This window comes from Cyprinus carpio, chromosome B9, assembly GCF_018340385.1.
Source record: "Cyprinus carpio isolate SPL01 chromosome B9, ASM1834038v1, whole genome shotgun sequence".
NCBI lineage: Eukaryota > Metazoa > Chordata > Actinopteri > Cypriniformes > Cyprinidae > Cyprinus > Cyprinus carpio.
In genome coordinates, this window is record NC_056605.1 from 2348691 (window position 1) to 2367749 (window position 19059).

A 19059-nucleotide genomic window follows, 5' to 3' on the forward strand; every position below is an offset into this window, starting at 1 on the left:
TTAACACTGTTACATCTGTACACCACCTTTCATTGATATAAAAGCATGTCCCGCCACCGTGCAATTTCCCCGTTGATTCTGAGTTGTGGTCCGCTCTGAACAGCTAAAAGCCCTGCAGATGGAGCGCGCTGTCTGGAATGCCATCATTTAGCCAAGTTTCGGTGAAACACATAGCAGCAGAGTGTGAGAAATCCTTATTTGTCCATGAGAGCAGAAGGAGTTTGTCTGTTTTGTTGGGTAGAGAGCGGTGGTCTTCCCCCGTCTGCAAGTCCTGAAGCACGTGATCAGCACAGCTGCTCTGCCGACTACTATGTCCAGCCTCTCTTCCCCCGTCTGCAAGTCCTGAAGCACGTGATCAGCACAGCTGCTCTGCCGACTACTAAAACCAGCAATGAAAACCGGTAGTCGAGAGATTTAATGGACACAAAATGCTTCCCCTGGATCTGGAATAAAAGTGAGTTTGTCTGTCCAGGAGATATAGTTTTAACCTATCCACTTGAATTGGATCTAAACCCTTACATCAAGAAAGTGCCTGAAGAGTTTTTGCAATATGAATACCTCAAGCAACGCAATTTAAAAAGAAAACACTGTCTGATGAGGAAATTGAAGACATACTCCATGGCATAAAAAAAAACACAGAATTGACTGGAAGGTGTCCTCCTCATGGAGACTCAGCAGAACTTAAAGTGACAGTTGCCATTTCTTGGCTGGATGCTTGAAAAATGAGAAGCATTTAAAGACAGTACACCTGTACTTGCCTGTCAAGTGGCACAAAACCAAAAACACACTCTGCAGTCTTTATCAAGAAACAGTCTTCTGTGACATCAGTGCTGAAGGACTAGAGGGACAGAAACAGGACAGTGAGAGATTCTATGTCATTCATGAGGAAGTTCTGCCCCTCACTGCAAGATGGTTAAAGGAGATCCCATTCTTAAGTACTCGCATCTTTAGAAAAACCACAGTTCATACAAGCAGAGCAAAGAGAGGTCTTTGGTGGTATAGAGCAATGTAGAGCAATCTAACCGATTACTCAAGAGAATTAAGAACATTCTTAAAGAGTATGATGAAAGAAGTGACATTTTCAAAGAACTCCTACAAAATGCTGAGGATGCTGGGGCAACCACGTAAAATTTCCTTCTTGACTTCCGAAAACACAGAGACCCCCCTGAAACCCTCTTTGATGATGGAATGGCCCCTCTGCAATGGACCATGCCTTTGGATCTTTAACATGAGCTCTTCTCACAAGAAGACTGGAAAAACATTGTAAAAGTGGGATAAGAATCAAAGGAAAAAAAAATTGAGATTATTGGAAAGTTTGGGCTTGGACTTTAATTCTGTTTTACCACGTGAGTGATATGCCTTCAATTTTGGAGTGGGAACACCTTGCTTATACTTGATCCAAATGTCACCCATTTGGAAAAGCAACATACTCAGCAAAGGAAACCCAGGAATTAAACTCAACAACCCATTTTTCCATGGAACGGGCTGTACAAAAGGTTTCCAGGACAGTTTAAATCTCATGAAGGCATTTTTGATTGTGATTTGGTCAGGCCCACAACAGCAAGAAATCTTATAATGGCACCTTGATAAAATTACCACATTTCGCACTCTGGAGGAGGCAAACAAGTCGAGATAAGTTCAAAGGTATATGACGAAGAACGTATTTGGAGTTTTAAAAATAATTTGACTGACAACTCAGAAACTCATCTACTATTTCTGAAGAAAATTAAAACTTGTCCCTTCAAATTGTCCCTGAAAATGCATCAACTCCTCCACGGGATGATCCGATATCACACTCCCGCTAAAAATATCCCCAGAGAAGTCATGACCTCGGTTGCTGTCTTGAATGACACATTTCCTCCAAGAGATCAAGAGCACTTTCAAAAAATACTGATTATCACAATGTGAAAACAGATTGATGTCAACAGTGCACAAAAGTGTGTTAAAATATGTTCAAGAACACTCAGAGAGATACCTCACCCAAGTACTGGGTTTTGTACTCATGTTTTGGGTTGCATGATTCAATGCATATGTTCCAGAAGAGAAATGATCAAGAACATATGTTTTCATTTCCAATTGGAGGTGTAGCCGTACCTTTGCACAGAGAGGGAAAAACTAAAGCATGGTACCCTGATGAAAGCCTCAGTGGCCATGCTTTTGCTTTTCTTCCTCTCTCGATTAAGACAGGTCTTCCAGTCCATATAAATGGGACTTTTGCAGTCACATCAAATAGGAAAGGACTATGGGGAAAAAGGAGTGAAGTCTGAGTGGAACAAAGCTCTACTTAAAGATGATGTAACCTCTGCTTACATCACTACACTGCTTGAGCTGAAGAAAATGTCTCGAATGGACATATCAAGAACTAACTTCCTTCTATGCATTCTGGCCTACACTGAGAGAGTAAGCAAAGGATTTTTACCCCTGGTTTGGAGTCTTCTACTCAGCAGTTGCACAGAATGGCAATGGTAAATCTCTGGAATCGTTTTAGCAATGGACATCATTGGTGTTCTATGACAAGGCAAGATTTCTAAATCCAAAAATTGAGAAGAACCAAACAGTTGGAAACATTGCCATGAAAGTGTTCTTGAGCTTGGGAGCTTCGTACTCCTGTGTTGTTTCTCTCCCAACATGGGTAAGAGACAGTTTTAATTATTGTGGCTTCAAGGAAATGAAAACCAACAGAAGACAATCAATTGGCCTGAGTTTTACAACATTGTGTTTAAGAAATTTGAGTGCTGTGGACAAATGCAACATAAATTATCTTGTTCTGAATGCCATCGATTTGAATGATCCTTGCTGTTGATGACTTGCTGAAAAGTTAGCGCTTGCATTCCAACACAGAGATGTCAAGAAGCTTCAATATTATCAAGCGACTTGTGAATCCGTCTGGCAAAGTGGCTTGTTTTGTATGCACTTGAGGAAGGACGCATTCTTGAAGGAACTGCAAAGGCTTCCTCTCACCACAGAGGATTCAAAGACTTTCAGATTTGGGAATGCTGAGTGACCGCCTCCCTTTAGAAGAACATCACAGAAAGAGCGGGGAAGATATCTAGTGTTTGGAAAAACAGGATAAATCTAAATTTTCATAAATGCCTTCAGTGTCTCATTGCAGTCAATGAAAGACTCCTCAGAAGATGTGAATTCTCTGCACTGGCTCCCCCTGTCTCAAATACCATTCCTTCCTGTCTTAGCTCCTTTAGTTCAGCAAAAAGATGAAGACCCACATTCTTAAAAAACCCTCAGAAGTTTACAGTGCCATTGTCGCAATTTAGTAAGCATGACAGAATTTACAGTTGATCATTCAAACCTTCAAATACACAGTTATGATCCAGTTTTCCAAAACTGAGAGTACAGACATATCCACCAGTTAAAACAGTGCTCCAGCAGCTGTTTAAATGCACACAAACACTGCCATGCATTTGAAAAGTCTGCTCTCCTAACATTGCTCAGACTTGCTATGAATATCTCAACTATTACTTGTTGGAACAGAAAGATCCCAATCCAATTATTGGGCATGCAAAATCATACCCACTCATTTTCATCGAGGATAGCTTTGTAAATGTGAGGTCAGTGGCCAGAAGTGAAGAATTTGAACAGAAACCTTATCTCTATGTGCTTCCAGTCATTTTCTCCAAATTTGAGAGGCTGGGGGTGGGGACTGTCTTGGTGTCAAAAAACAATTCACAAAGGAGCAATTTGTTGCTGCAATTGAGGAAATGAAGGCTTTATATGGATCTCACCCTCTTTCCAAATTAGACCTCCATAAGTGTACTGCAATACTCGTGAATGGACTGTATAAAATCAAAGAAGAAATGATTATAAACTGTCTCATACCTGATGAAAGCGGTGTGTTTTGACATCTTCTAAAGAGCTGAGATTCAATGACAGCCCATGGATGCCTGTCTCAGCTGGTGTCAAGCTCTCCCATGAGCTGATACCTCGGCCTGTGGCCTGTCATTTTGTTGTAATAACAACAAGACCCCATACTCTAAAAGAACATTTTGTCAGTGGGTTTTCCCTTCATGCCAAAGAGTTTGGGCAAACCGAGAAACTGACTGTCAGATTAAAAAATATAATTGAGGCATATCCATCTAAAAAAGGATTTCTGAAAGAGCTCATTCAAAATGCTGATGATGCAGAGGCAACAGAAATTCACTTTGTGTGGGACAAAAGAAAACATATGACAGAAAAGATATTTGGAGAGAAATGGGAACTGGTTCAAGGGCCAGCCCTTTGTGTGTACAACAACAGAACATTTTCTGACGCTGGATTTGCAAGGTATTCAGCAAACTGGGGGAAGGAGGAAAACATGGCACTTTTAGGGAGAACTGGGAAATACGGACTTGGCTTCAGTTCAGTGTATCATCTCACAGATTGTCCCTCTATCCTGACCGGTGACAAATGCCTCTGCATTTCTGATCCAAATCTAAAATATGTGGAAAGTGCAACAAAACAGTGCCCAGGCTGCATGTTTTCAATGGAAGATGAATTAAAAAAGTCTTTTGAGGATGTTTATAAAACTTTTCTTCCAGAAATGTTTTGATCTAATTTCTGGAACCATGTTCAGGCTCCCTCTCAGGACAGAGAAAATGGGCGAGAAAAATCTGACATATCTAGACATACAGTCACAGATCGTGACATGGAAGAACTTTACTATGCCTTAAAAGAAGATCCTGAAGAACTAATTCTCTTCTTGAAACACATCACAAAAATACAGTTTTCAGAGATTACTGAAGATGGAAAACATACAAAATGTTCTTTCCTTATCGAAAAGATATACACAGAGGAGAGCATGGTAAACAAACTTTCGAAAACTTCATAGTCACGTTAAAGAATCCCCTCATGTCAGAACAGCAGAAACCTGCAAAACCATGTACATTATTCAGATCTCATATGGAAATAAACAAAGTAAGTGGGTCATTGCAGAGAGCTTTGGCTTTCAAAACAAATCCATGAGAGAAAAAACAAGCAGGGTTATTTCAAAGTTCCTCAAGCTGCTCTTGCTGCATGTTGGAGCAGTCTCATTTACCCACACATTTACTGGAAGGGCATTTTGTTCTTTGCCCTTACCTGGACACACTGGTTTACCAGTTCACGTGAATGCAAATTTTGAAGTAGATTCTTCCAGAAGGGACTTGTGGAAAGAGGATGGTGACAGTCTGAAGACTGAATGGAACCAAGCATTGAAAGTAAACATAATTTCACCACTCTACGCTGACCTCCTGTTAGGTCTCCGTTCAGTCATAAAGAAAGATACACCTTCATCTCTTGTATTCCTCAAGTCAGAGCTAGAGAATTTTTGGCTAAAGTACTTTCCATGCATTTCACAGAAAGTAGACAAAGTCTGGCATAAGATGATTCACGAGGTCTATAGATCAATTTACCCAGCGTGACCTTCCTGTCATACCACAGTACGCGCTGTTCTTGATTCATCACATCTTTCACAACAAAAATACACAGTTACCTGGTGCAGTGTGTCTGAACCACATTCAGAAAATTGTCCATATTTTACAACTGCGGACCATGAAGGAATTTTCGAAATTTTAGATGACACCGGGATGAAATTAGTGCCATGCTCTTTGAAAATGCATGAAATAAAAGCACATTTTAAATCAGCTGGTGTGAATGTTACAGAAATCAGTGCTTCAACAGTGATGAACTTCTTGAAGCAAAGATCACTGAATGATCCTTCCCAGACAGGTGGTAGTTTGCCTTTGCCTATCAACCAGACTTTGATCAAAAACAAAACAAGATGCTCAAAACTTTTGAACTTCTGCTTGACAAATGTCAATGAGAAAAATATTCATATCCTCAATGGGTTGCCTCTTCTTCTCACGGAAGATCAGATGTTAAGAGTCTTTGACTCTAGATGCCCAAAGTTGTTGTCTCAAGATTTAGCAGTCTTTTCCAAGGACATCAGGAGAGTGTTTGCCGATATTGTTGTCAATGGAAAGCACATGCAAATTCTACACAAGGGAATGTTTATCAAGAGCTTAACAATTGCTATGGCAGCAGCATATTTGAAAACAGAACTTGAGCAGCTGCTCAGGAAATCATTACCTGATCAAAGGTGGCAGCTCTACCAAGCAGATAAGGAGGACAGTTTAAATGGTTGAAAATTTTATGGAGCTTCTTTGAGGATCAAGTGGAAGTCTACAAAAAATGGAAAGCTGAATGTCTTCAGTGAGATAAAAAAAGCACTTTGAAGATCGTCCTATTTTACCAGTCATATGCCTCAGTCAAAATAACACCAGATTCTTACAAACAATGAGGAATGTATCACAAGTGATTTGGAATCCAGATGAAAAAATAGCTTCCATTCTCATAAAACTGGGGTTCATGAAATTAGACATTAGCTTTTTTATTGATTACATAGACTTCTGTTTCAAGTATATACATCCAGAGCTCCTGGAAACAGGAGACAGCTGTGCTGTTTTGGGAGAGGTTTATCATATACCTCATTCCCAGTTTCAGGGGCTATCAAAAGATGAATGTGTAGATCTTCAGCGCTTCTTACAGAATGAGATCAGAGATTCCAAAAAGAAGGTTGAACCTGTGAGGATGCTCAAGTCTTTGCCCCTGTTTGAGTCAATATCTGGGAAAACGGGAAAGGATTGATTTACATAGAAGGGTTGTTTATTCTGAATTCTAAGCATCACAATTACTTTCCAAATTTGTACTGTGTTGATGGATGTGACAGTATTTTCCTCAAACACAGCTGGGTGAACTTAGAATTGTCAGAAATTCTGAACATTCAGGTTCTAGATGATTTGGATTCTGTGTACAATTTATTCTTCCTCTGTGCACCAGACATGAAAGAGGCCAAGCTTCTGATTCATGCGGTTGTTAGTTGAACTTGGACCAGTGGATCACAGGCATTGTCCTCTGCATTGAGAGAGGTCAGATTTATTCGAGACATCCATGGCTCTCTTCAGGTGACTTCATACTTCTATGATCTCGATGTACACCTTTACAGGGTTATGCTTCCAAAAGAGAGATTTGTTGCCAGAAACGTTTTGGGAGGATTTTCCAAGATAAGCTACTAAAGCTTATTTTGCTCTTAAAGGACCTTGGATTGAAAACATGAAGTGTCTGATGAGGTAAATCATTCAATTTGCAAAACAAATTGAATCTGATACTACAGGCAACATTCCTTTAGATGTTCTTAAAAAAAAGATCACAACTCCTGTTTTAAGACTGTTTTTTAACAAAGAGTAATGACAAAAACTCTAAATTACTGAACAGAGTTGCTACCATTAAATCCATCTTCCCAGTGAAAATTCATCAAATACTTTGTGATTATCACAAAGCCTTTGCACAGGAGAGCAAGGTTGTAGCAATTAGTGGATCATTGATTGACAGAGACACCGATCACCATTTTCTCATATGGACATCAATGCCAATCCTACCCTCAGAACTCTGCTCACCACATATTGTAAAGAAAATGAAGAATGCCGGTGCCTTGGAGACTCCACCCCCTGGAAAAATAGCAGCTAATCTGAAAAACATCTGTATGTCCTCAGTGCCACACAGACAGATTGGTTGGAGACAAGAAAAAAACTATTTAGAAAATCATACGCATACCTACAGTCAATAAAGTTTTGATGCCTCTCTGTTTGCAGACCTCCCTGTTGTCCTTGTGGAAAATGGCACAACCCTTGTGAAAGCTCACCAAACAGTAACGTGTACTGTTTAATGCTCTTGAGTTTAGGCCATACTTGTACAATATTCCTTCAATCTATATGAAATTTGAAGACTTCTTCAAGAAGATGGTGTCAAGGAGAGACCCTACCATCACTAAATATAGCACTGTTCTTCAAGAAATCTATTCTGATAGTTGTGACAAAGACAGCCTCAGGCAAATCAGTCAGAAAACTGTGAAACCGTGTTGTACAACAGCTGTTTTTGCCTGTTGAAAGAGGAACAGAACAAAACCCCTTTTTTCCAAAACAACCAACTTTATCTTCCTTTCAACAGCTGGAAGGACTATATGAATCCTGCAATTTATACTTCAATGACACCTTCTTCCAGGCTGCAAGACTTGAGGGTCCCTTGTAAACCAAGCTGAAATTGCCTGGAAAAAATTAAACTGCTGTCATCTTGGAAACGATCACTATGAACATCAGATATTGCTGCCGTTCCTTCCAGAGCAAGTGTTCGCCCAAAATTTCTTTCGAGATGTCATTTCTGAAAACCGGGAGGGAAAACAAAGTGGACAATATGCGACTATGAAGGGGAGGGTGAATTTAGTGGCTGGTTTGGCAAGCACATGTCTTCTGCTGCATTTCTTCATGGACTAGTCTGTCTCATCAGAGAAGAGAGCAAAGTGGGGTTTCATATTCTGAAGCTGAAAAAAAGTGTGGAAGAAATCTTTTCTAAGATTCAAATACATCTGCTGTAAAAACTCTTCAAACTGAGCTTCTTTTAAACCTTAAGCCACTTGAGGGTAGTAAGGCTGAAACATTGTTTATGATGAAAAACAGCAAGGTGGAGGATGCAGTTTTTCTACTTGAAACACAATGATGACATAGCCCCCAATATAGTAAGTGAAATTACCATGTGTCTTACTAAAGAAATCAATGCTCTTCTAAAGAACTGTTTCTAACCACCTCAAGCCTTCTAGTTCTAGGGAGACTTCTGCATCTGTGATAATATGGAGGATTTTGAGAAAGCATTGGCAAGATACGGCATTCATAACAGTGGCTAAAAGGATGAAACTCGCTGGTTTCCTTACCAAAACCCTGGATTTTGTATACCTGAAGAATGGCATGACTTGCCTTGATATGAAATGTCCTCAACAACTTTGAAAGTGGAAGATTATGTTGGCTGTAGTAAGGCTGATTCTGGTGAATATTTCTACGCCACTGTCATCGAGCGAGTGGATGATCCACTGGAACAAAGAAGACAGTTTCCTGCCAGATATAAAATTCAGGTTTTGGGCAGTGATGACTTCATTGACAGTAAGCTCTCTTGACCTTTACCAATTTAAAAGGGGAAAAGAAGGCAACTGTGTCAAAAAGGTCCACTTGCACAGACATAGAACAACTTTTGACATCTGGGCCCTTGCCACCCAAACAGTCCTTTCCCTGAGACTTTGGGAAGAGATTAAAGAGAAATTGACCAAAGCTTAAATCTGAATTCTGAATATGTCACGTGAGGACAAACAAAACAGCTCATTAAACGTCTCTACCTCCGATGGCATCCAGACAAAAAACCCAGACAACGAAGCACTTGCCACAGAGGCATTCAGATACCTGCAAAAGAGAATTGAGGAACTCACAACGAGGGACTACAACTACAACTGCAACTACATCTACAACTCCCAACTGCACATAGCACATCCCTCAAACTGGAGAGACGTTCGAGATTTCTATGACATGTGGAACTCAGAGCCACAAAGTCACAGGAGGGGACGTGAGAGGTTCTATCAGAACTATTGCTACGAAGGCAATAGAATTTTTTTGTCATACCAACAGAGAAACTCCCAAGGCCAAACCAGAGGACGAGCAAAAAACGCTGGTCATGAACAGGCTCAATGTGATATCAAAGCAGCTCTTAATGACACTGGAGGAGATAGTTCAGAGTGGTGTCTGTTTAAAGTGTTGCTCAGGCTGTGGAAAAAGCCCTGATAGCAGCGATGTACAGGGGACGTGGACACCAACCGAACAACGACTGCACACAAATAACTAGCCTTGCTCAACAGGTGTCCCATTTCAGTTCACAGTTGGGCCTCTTTACCGAACACTGTGAGGCAACTGACTGACCTTTGGTGTGGATGACAGAAAAAACTCATATATCCAAAATATCACCAATTTCCTCACATTCCAAACAAGCAATTTGGTCATTAATAATGCCATAAGGGCATTGGATATTGCAGCAAAGCTTTTAGAAAAAAATAGAATAATACATATCTTGAAATTTTATACTGTTCAATAGAGGCAATCATTTGGGACCTCTTTTTTTTAGTATATTTTTAACACTGTTAACATGCATAATGGAAATTCTTAAATCTCTGGCATTAATAATGCCATAAGGGCATTGGATATTGCCACAAAGCTTTTAGAAAAATAAAAAAAGTAAAAAAATAGAAGATTACATATATTGAAATATTATACTGTTCAATAGAGGAAATCATTATGATCGCTTTTTAATGTTTATTTACTGTTAACATGCATAATGGAAATGCTTCAATATTTGTAATCATGTTTTTGATAATTGTCAATCTGGTTATCTTTTTTGCTTATTATTATATGCAACCATTTATATTATTCCGTACTGGGCATTCTTTGTAGCAAACAGTAGAGCATGGCATTAGCAATGGCATGGCTCATGGGGTTCAATTCCCCAGGGATTAAATGAAATCAAATGTTTATCTTAAATGCAATGTAAGTTTCTGTGATAAAATTGTCTGCAAAATGTGCATTAAAAATCATATTTAAATGAAAAGATAAAGTGTCAATGTCCCATCCATTTAAAAGCATGGTTTTTATTTAGAAATATTAACAGAAGCCAAAACTGTTTCAACCAAATATTCACTAACATGACAAAACTGCAAAAACTGAACACTAACAGTCACACAACCATCTCTGCAATACAGATTTCTGTATTTGCTTTACAAGCTTTGCAGCAAAACCACTTCTTGAGTCCTAGTGAAGTATAAAATATAACATGAATAGTGTCTCATGTTGTTCCCCTCTACTGTTTGTGAAATTAGCTTCGATTTCAGCAGCATCTGGTTTCCTCCACGCCACTGCAAAACCATGACAAAAGTATTTGTAGTTTGTTTTTCTGGTGTCCGCTGTAATAACTTATTACACAGCAATGTGCTATTCTGTTCATAATTACAGCAGGTGCACTGCCTGTCCTTTACGTAATGAACACAATAAAAAGAAAGCAAGCATTGTGAAAAGTGGTCTTTACAGCTGCTGGCCATGCGGTTACAGTGCGGCTGAAAAAATTCAAGCAGATATCATACTTTAAACACACGTAATGAAAAGGAAGAATAACTGCCCTCACCTGCATCGTGGTCACTTTTTCCTTGAAATAAACATCTCATCTGTTTGGTATTGTTTTAACGAATAATGGAAAAAGGATAACTTTCTTTTCAATCATTAATCACTAAAATGTCACCTCCATACATTCATCTACAGGAATATAAAATGATCTATTTGTGCAACGGTGATGTCATACTGTAAAAAAAAAATTGTTCAAACTTGAAATGCTGTGAATAAATGGAAATTTGAGCAGAAATTTAGTTTTCAGATTGGGATGTTCTTGGTTACCTGAATAAGACTCTTCATCTATTCATTGTTATTACCCTGATTTTCTGTCCTGCACAGGCTAAAAGTCCACACATAAATCAAATGATTTTAATAAAGAATGGTGGGGGGTTAAATAAAAATAACAAAACAGTCCACAGGCATGTGGAAGAATATGTAGGCCCATGTTGAAACACTAGCTGGGAATGGCATAAGCTTGTAATTTATGGAGCATCTATCCACAGCACACCTTCAGTACGCCTTTCTTGCAAACAAAGACTTACTGATATCCATTTCTCCATCTTAAGCCCTATCAATCCTTATTGCCATTTGTCTCCAGATAAATTGATAAACCTCCATTCATCAAAGATTTGTGTGTTGATGTAAAAAAGAATAAACAAACCAAAGGACAAATTGTCTTTTGATCAGTTTTTTTTTTTTTTTTTTTTACATTGGTTGATAGTAATGCATTGACATGAAGTGCATTACACATTTTCACACAGACACTTGAAATTACAAAGACATAGTCCCCCTGCAAGTCTGGATCCTGTTTTGACCGCATCAGGCCCCTCCTTTGTGCCCTTTTGGGCCAGTCCTCCTCACACACAGGGAAACATTCATCACGCATGTGTTGGTATGTGCAGGACAAGTGTGCTTGAATAACAACGGAACTCATAATTGTGTCACACAAGAACAAACAGGAGAGGAAATCAAGTCATTTGCCCTGACCACTAACTCAGAGTTTTGGGTGTGCAAGGCATTCTGACAGTTTGATATAAAAAATAAACTGCATGAGCTCCATCAAGGACTCTTAATGTTTGGGGAGGAAGATGGCAAGCCTGTCCGAACTTCCCCCTAACACTTCCTTTGAAAATTTTGCATATGGCAGATATTCCTGGCATCTGGTTCCTCCTCCATGTTTAGCACATTCTCACATGTTGTAGGCCCACATATATAGGGTCCAGCTGGTCGGTCGGGAGGAAGCCGTCCCGCAAGTGCATTGCGCTGTTTCTCTTTCTCCTCTTCTCCCCTCTGAGTTGATAGGAATGACCTCCAGGATCCAACACCACAACGACCCCCACTATGAGATAGTGCTCTTCCCAGAACCACGTTGGTCCACAGAGCAACAAGATCCAGGGCTTCCTGTTCTGACCCTCAAGCTCCACGACCCACCACCAAGAGATTTGTCCATGTGAACACAGCACTGAGGAGGAGAGTGAGGAGATGAAAGGTGTATCTAAGTATGAAAAGCAGAATACTGATATATACACTGCAAAACATGGCTATTTTTGTACAACATGGGTATACAACCCATGGCTTTATTTTTTTTAATCAAATACAAAGTGTAAAAAAATGCTATATTTTATACAGCAAGATTATTAATATGGGAAAAAACAGTCTTCAGGGAATTCTTAAAAGAAATGATTTGCCAGTTAAATGAAACTTCCACGTCAACAGCATTTCATGGCGTACAGTTAATTATCACAGAACTTTCTGTTGACTAAGTCCTATTTGTCTTTTCTAATGTTAGCTGACTACAGGGTGATAACAAGTAGGCCTCCCCTTGATAAAGAATTGCACTTAACTGTATTTAATGTGCACTTGTAGTTGTGCAAAAAAAAAAACTAAAAAAAAAAACTACATGCAGATATATGATATTAATGAAAGAAGAGGTCACTTGAGTTGTACTTAAAGAGAACACACTAGCATGGACCGTTTTTCACATTGGAATACCCACATTTAAAAAGTGCACTTTTTACTAATGTCAAATTTAGAAGTTTTATATTGATGTGTTGACTAACATACTTTAAAGCACAGGCAATGTACTTGAAAGTAGTGTGCTATTCAGTATTATTACACGGCTCTTGTGGAATACTTCATTCTGATTGGTCAATCGCAATTCCAGCGGTAATGTTAGTCTCAGGCGATAACAACCGCCAAATTGATAACACACCGCTCTCTGGGTCTACACAGTTATCTTGACAGGGACTTCTTATATGCTTAAAGAGTTACTCAACTATCATACGACTGCACCATCTTCGGGGGGTGACGGGGGGGAGTGTGACTGACAACCACCGTGTGTATACATTGGAAGCCTTCAGTCATTAATTTCAACTATATTGTAAAAACAAAATCTTTGGGATAGCCGTGTAATAAATTCTGCTTCGTGTCGGGGTCCTGATCACCCTGTCAGGGTTTATTCTGAGATAACAGGCTGGATGTACATTATCCCTACATTTTCAGTATAATAAATTGGAACTTCTGCATTACACATGTGTAATAAAAATCATATTTAAATACACATACATGACATCCCAAGCTGACACGAGATTAAAGTATATTTTAGTTTACCATAAATGTTTGTCCATACATTCAGCAGTATTTTACTTTTTTACTTACTGTATAGTGTGAAGTTCAGCTAATTGCATTCAATAAAAAATGTAAACTATAATACATTTTAATTTAATAAAAAATGTAAACTATAATACATTTTAATTTAATTGCTATTATATGCAATTCAGTGTGACACCAAGTAGAGGCTGCCTGGCTCTTTAAAGTTTGTTTAGGATGGTATCAAAACGTGTATAGTTTACCAATTATTGGAATGGTGACTATTTGAGAAGGTTAATTAACCAATGTCCCTTGTGTAAGTGTGTTTGACTGCCACAAAAATTACAGTCATCATATATTCTTTTGGAATTTAACATGCCAAAAATCCCACAACTTGTGTTTCAGGAAATAGGTAATCAACCAGCATGTCACAGACTTATCTTGTATTTAACTCAAACTTCCTGTAATACCTTTTTAATTTTGCTTTTTCAGAAAAGAACTTGTTAAAGCAAGGTTTAAACATTTTCAAGATAATTAGTAAGAATAGTGGAATTTTTAGCTATTGTCATGATGCTACCGACATGACAATGATCAAATGTTCATTGTTATAACATTAAATAGAGAGTTTATATTACAGTTTGATTAATGGTTAATAACAGGTTTTATCCTTAAAATCTACTTTAAGTATAATGAAAAGCATTTCAAAATAGTGCTTACCAGCTCTGCACTGCTCTTGTGTGACCCTTATAGACAGATGTTTCAATATCAGTGGGATGGTAGCGCATTTCCCCCCTCTTCTAGAGGTCTCATCTAGATAACCAACCACGTACAAGGCATCGTGCCGCTCTAGAATAATGTGAAAAACATCATTTATGGACAACACACGGATTTTTCCTTTTATCATATCGATATGAGTACACACCAAAAAACATGTAAAAACACTACAACTAAATAAAGAAAATTCATTTATTGTCTTGTCCAGGTGTTTGTTGAACCTTAAATGAACATGATTTTAAATTGAAAAGTCACCTCAAAATCTCTGGAATGAGACAGTATGTGTTTGTGTGTTGATACGTACCTCCACTGTGCTCTGTACGTGATCTGGCTCCGCAGGAAACCGAGAGATCCAGTGCGAGCCCAAAGCGTCTGTGTTTCCACCGAAGCTCGTCTGGTCTGAAGTGGTCAGCATGCAACGCCTCTTCACCATAAACCGTATAGTATCCTGTGTCCATTATGGTTCTTCTCACCGATCGAACTTTTTTTAAATACAGTCCCATCAGCTCACTACACATATTATAAGTATAACTGTAACAGACTCAGCTCACTACACTATGATTAAGTACGTTAACGAGACTCAGCTCACGCACACATGATATAATATGTATTAACAAAACAGACTGCAAGGTAACACCCTACTTAAATAGTCCCTAGGCTTTAATATTTGAAACTCGACTTTCGCCACAGATGTAGAATCTCCAAGAGGGCCTTTGGTCTCTGTGTTTAGCAATTATAACCTTTACCCGCAGGACAGAATCTGTGGCGTTGAAAAATTAATTGAGAAACTAAGTTTTTTTTTGTTTTTTTTAAATAAGATTTCTCTGTATGCTGCCACCGACGTCTGCATTTATTGGATCAAAACTACAGGTCAAAACAGTAATATTGTGTCATATATTACCATTTTACGGAGGAAATGTTTTTCTGTTCTTAATATATTTTTTAATGTAATTTAATTCCTGTAATGCAAGCTGATTTTGTCAAGCATCATTGCCTGCCATTCTTCAGGGTCACATGACCCTTCAGAAATCATGAAAATATGCTGACCTTTTATTATCATCAGTGTTGAAAACAGTTGTTTTCTGCTTAATACCATTTAAGTAAGATAAAAAATAAATTCTTTTATTCCGAAAAGAATGGATTAAATTTATCAAAAGTGCCAGTAAAGACCTTCATATGTGTATAAAAAAAAAAAGAAAAACAAAATATTTATATTTCATAATAAATGGTGTTTTCTTTGAATTTCTATTCATGAAATAATAACAACTGTAAAATGGTGTCAGGAAAAACTTTTCTAATAATAACACTTAATAATAATTGAGTAATGATAATAATAGATAACAAATCTACATATAGGATCATATAACACTAATGGCTGAGGCATGGCTGACTGAAAATTCAGCTTTAGTATCAAGCATACCAACACACACACACACACACACAGCACACACACACACACACATATCTATATATCTGTTTAATAATACAGAACATTTATAGGAAAGTTATTTAAAATTGTAATAATATTTACCAGTATGTACTGTTTTTAACTTGTATGTTGCATCAAACACAATGCGCCGTGATTAGAATACAAACACTTTTATTTCAAACACATTCAAATATTTAAATTATTCCCTTTTGAAAAAAAAAAAACAATTTTTGTATGTGTATTCATGATTTCTAATTTCGCACTTTCCCATATTCCTGGCAGTGTGCCAGACTGTGTGGTGATCCTCTTCATATAACTATCGAACCCTGAGCAATAAAAAACAAAAAAAAAAAAGAACAAAAAGATCAAATATCAATAAACTTTTCTAATTAAAAAACTAAAATCATTTTACTTTTTTAGCTAATAAACAACAGAAAATATGATAGACATGAAATGCCGCCACCCCCCCCGCCCGCCCCCCACACAGAATTGTTTTGTTATAGCACCTGTCCTGCCGCAGAGCCCTCATGTCGATATATACTGTGGTGAGGATCCGGCCCAGATGTTGCAAATCCCTCGAAACAAAGAACAGCAGATCACTGGCAGTATGTAATATGTATCCCACCACAGATTCGTGTGTTCATACTACTGCTCCCACCTGCAGCAACCAGCACAGGTCACTGTGGTTACCCATGTACCGGTGTTGACATTATAGTTATGACTCAATAGGACCTTCTATGCATTTTTAAGCAAAATATAGAAAATGACCTTCTTTACCTTCACAGATGGAAGTAGCAAAGAATTTGTCATAAGTTTCCTTTAAAGGGATAATTCTCCCCAAAATGAAAATGATGAAAAGATGTCTTTTTTTGTTTTGTTTTTTGTGTAGTTTGGTAAACAAACAGTTTTGGTTCCCATTGACCTCCACTACAAAATGGAGGTCAATGGGAACCAAAACTCTATGGTTCCCAACATTCTTAACCAAAACTCTATGGTTCCCAACATTCTTCAAAATATATTCTGTTTCCCAAGAACTCATACAGGTTTGGAACGACATGAGGATGATGACAGAATCAATTTATTTTTTTCTTAGTTCTTGTAAAACATCTTACTCTTGTTGTGTCTTACTTAAAAGCATTACATGATGGAATGAGGCATTAAAACATTTACAATGACCTGCTCATGAATGTAACCCCTGTACTGCAAACACAGCTTATATATAAGCGAGTCTACGCTATATGCACAGCTACAAGCATTGCTTCGGCACAGCCTAGAGTAGATATATAGTAAGTGCAGGGCCAAGCACAAAAGCTGTGAAGAGCAGAGCAGGCATATGAATACATTCTGTCAAAGTAAATGAAAAACAAGTATATAGACATTAAAGTCACATTTCATAAGAAGCGTGCCATTTTCTGGACTACTTATAGATAGATAGATAGATAGATAGATAGATAGATAGATAGACAGACAGACAGACAGACGCAATGCATTCTTAATGTCAAGCACAAGAGCATTTTACATATATATATATACACACGAACAGTGACATATGAAAAGCAGAGCCTTTACAAGCGTACTGGAAGCCCCCTGCTTGCACCCCTGTGGTCCCCATCTATGGTCACAGTACCTGCTCAATAACTTTGCTTGGCTGTTGGGCTGTGCGGAGGAGCATGGAGCAACAGACAACCTGAAGCGTGCATTTAATGCACACAAACGAATACATACACATACAGTTACAGACATGCATCCAGGCCAGAGAGCCAGAACATAAGGGCACAGAAAGTGATTTTTAACTGCAGATGAGCCTATTCGCACAAAGAGAGTGATGCGACAAAGCGACACAGAAAATAAAAGTGTCAATAGTAATTTTTTCCAAATGAGTGTGATATTAAATTCGATAGCTTATAGTGAAAGTATTTACATACCTGAAAAAGGCACATTTATACCTCTTTTTATAGCGTTTATTTATACCTATTGCTAAAACATATAGCGATATATTTAGCTTTTTGGTGTAAAGTTTATAGTGCATTATTATTGTCATGATAAAAAAATCATGGAAATTTCGCATAGTAATGTGAACAGATGGCTTTAAAGCACACATGAGAGTTTCTACCTAACACAAATAAAAACACTAGAAGTTCATCCTTTGACCTGAGAATAAATGGCCACATTGACCCTGCAGCCCGAGAAGGTGGTGCTGACCCGTGTGAGCCCCAGGTCTTTAGCAGAAGATCTTCGAGGAAAGGACTGCGTAAGGTATGATCTTGAGGGCGTTCTTCAGCCACCACCATACAGGTCCATACACACTTGACAGATTCACATTCCCGTAACTACAGGTGTACAGATGTGGGTTAAACTCAGAGGAACAATTTAGAATGCAACTTATGCCCATGAAAACTGCTAGAACTACTGTAAATGCAAATGGGATCCTAAAATATGCTGATGCAGATAGGACCTGTAGTCAAGATAATGAAAAAAGTAAAGGGAGACTACAGTTTGGTGTCAATTAGGATTTTGAAATATTTGTATTAGAAGTCAAAATGCTTACCAGTGCTGCACATTTATTTGATCAAAATATAGTAAAACTATTTACATTGGCGAAATATTATTTACTGTTTAAAATACTTAAACGGATTTCTATTTTCATATATTTTAAAATGAAATTTATTCCTGTGATGCAAAGCTGAATTTGCAACATCATTACTCCAGTCTTCAGTGTCACATGATCCTTCAGAAATCATTCTAATATACTGATTTGCTGCTCAAGAAACATGTATTATCACTGTTGAACTGCTTAATATTTTTGTGGAAACTGTGATACATTTTTCAAAATTCTTTTGATATGAATAGAAAGGGTCAAAAAGAATGGCATTTTTTAAAATAATGCATTTGCTTTTATAATAAATATAAAAATACTGAAATATGATGCACTACATTATGTATGCTAAGGATGTGTAATTACTGTATATTACTGACCCGCAGAGCTTCAGTCTGGGAGCCCAGGCCTTTGGTACCACATCTCCATCACTGAATACGAACAGACAGAACGTCACTCGTACTTTAAACTGACTGACAGCAGAAAGAAGCACAGAGGAGACTGGATTGGTCTCCAAAGCTCAGAGGGAGACCAAAATAGACTGATGGCCTGAGTACACACTGCAAACGCACAAACATGATTCCACATCACTGTGCGTCACATAAATAGAAACAATATCACAGTATCCAAGGTGTGAACTGTCTCTCACCTGCAGAGACACCAGAGGGCAA

General features: G+C 38.2%; 4 pseudogenes; all 4 read left to right on the top strand.

Moving 5' to 3' along the window:
• The first annotated feature begins 1949 nt into the window (after positions 1-1949).
• Positions 1950-2531, top strand: LOC122138399 (annotated as a pseudogene).
• A 97-nt stretch (positions 2532-2628) lies between these two features.
• On the top strand, positions 2629-4822 carry LOC122138400 (annotated as a pseudogene).
• Positions 4823-4871: 49 nt separating this feature from the next.
• LOC109109521 lies at positions 4872-6854 on the top strand (annotated as a pseudogene).
• A 229-nt stretch (positions 6855-7083) lies between these two features.
• Positions 7084-8974, top strand: LOC122138401 (annotated as a pseudogene).
• Positions 8975-19059: the final 10085 nt, after the last annotated feature.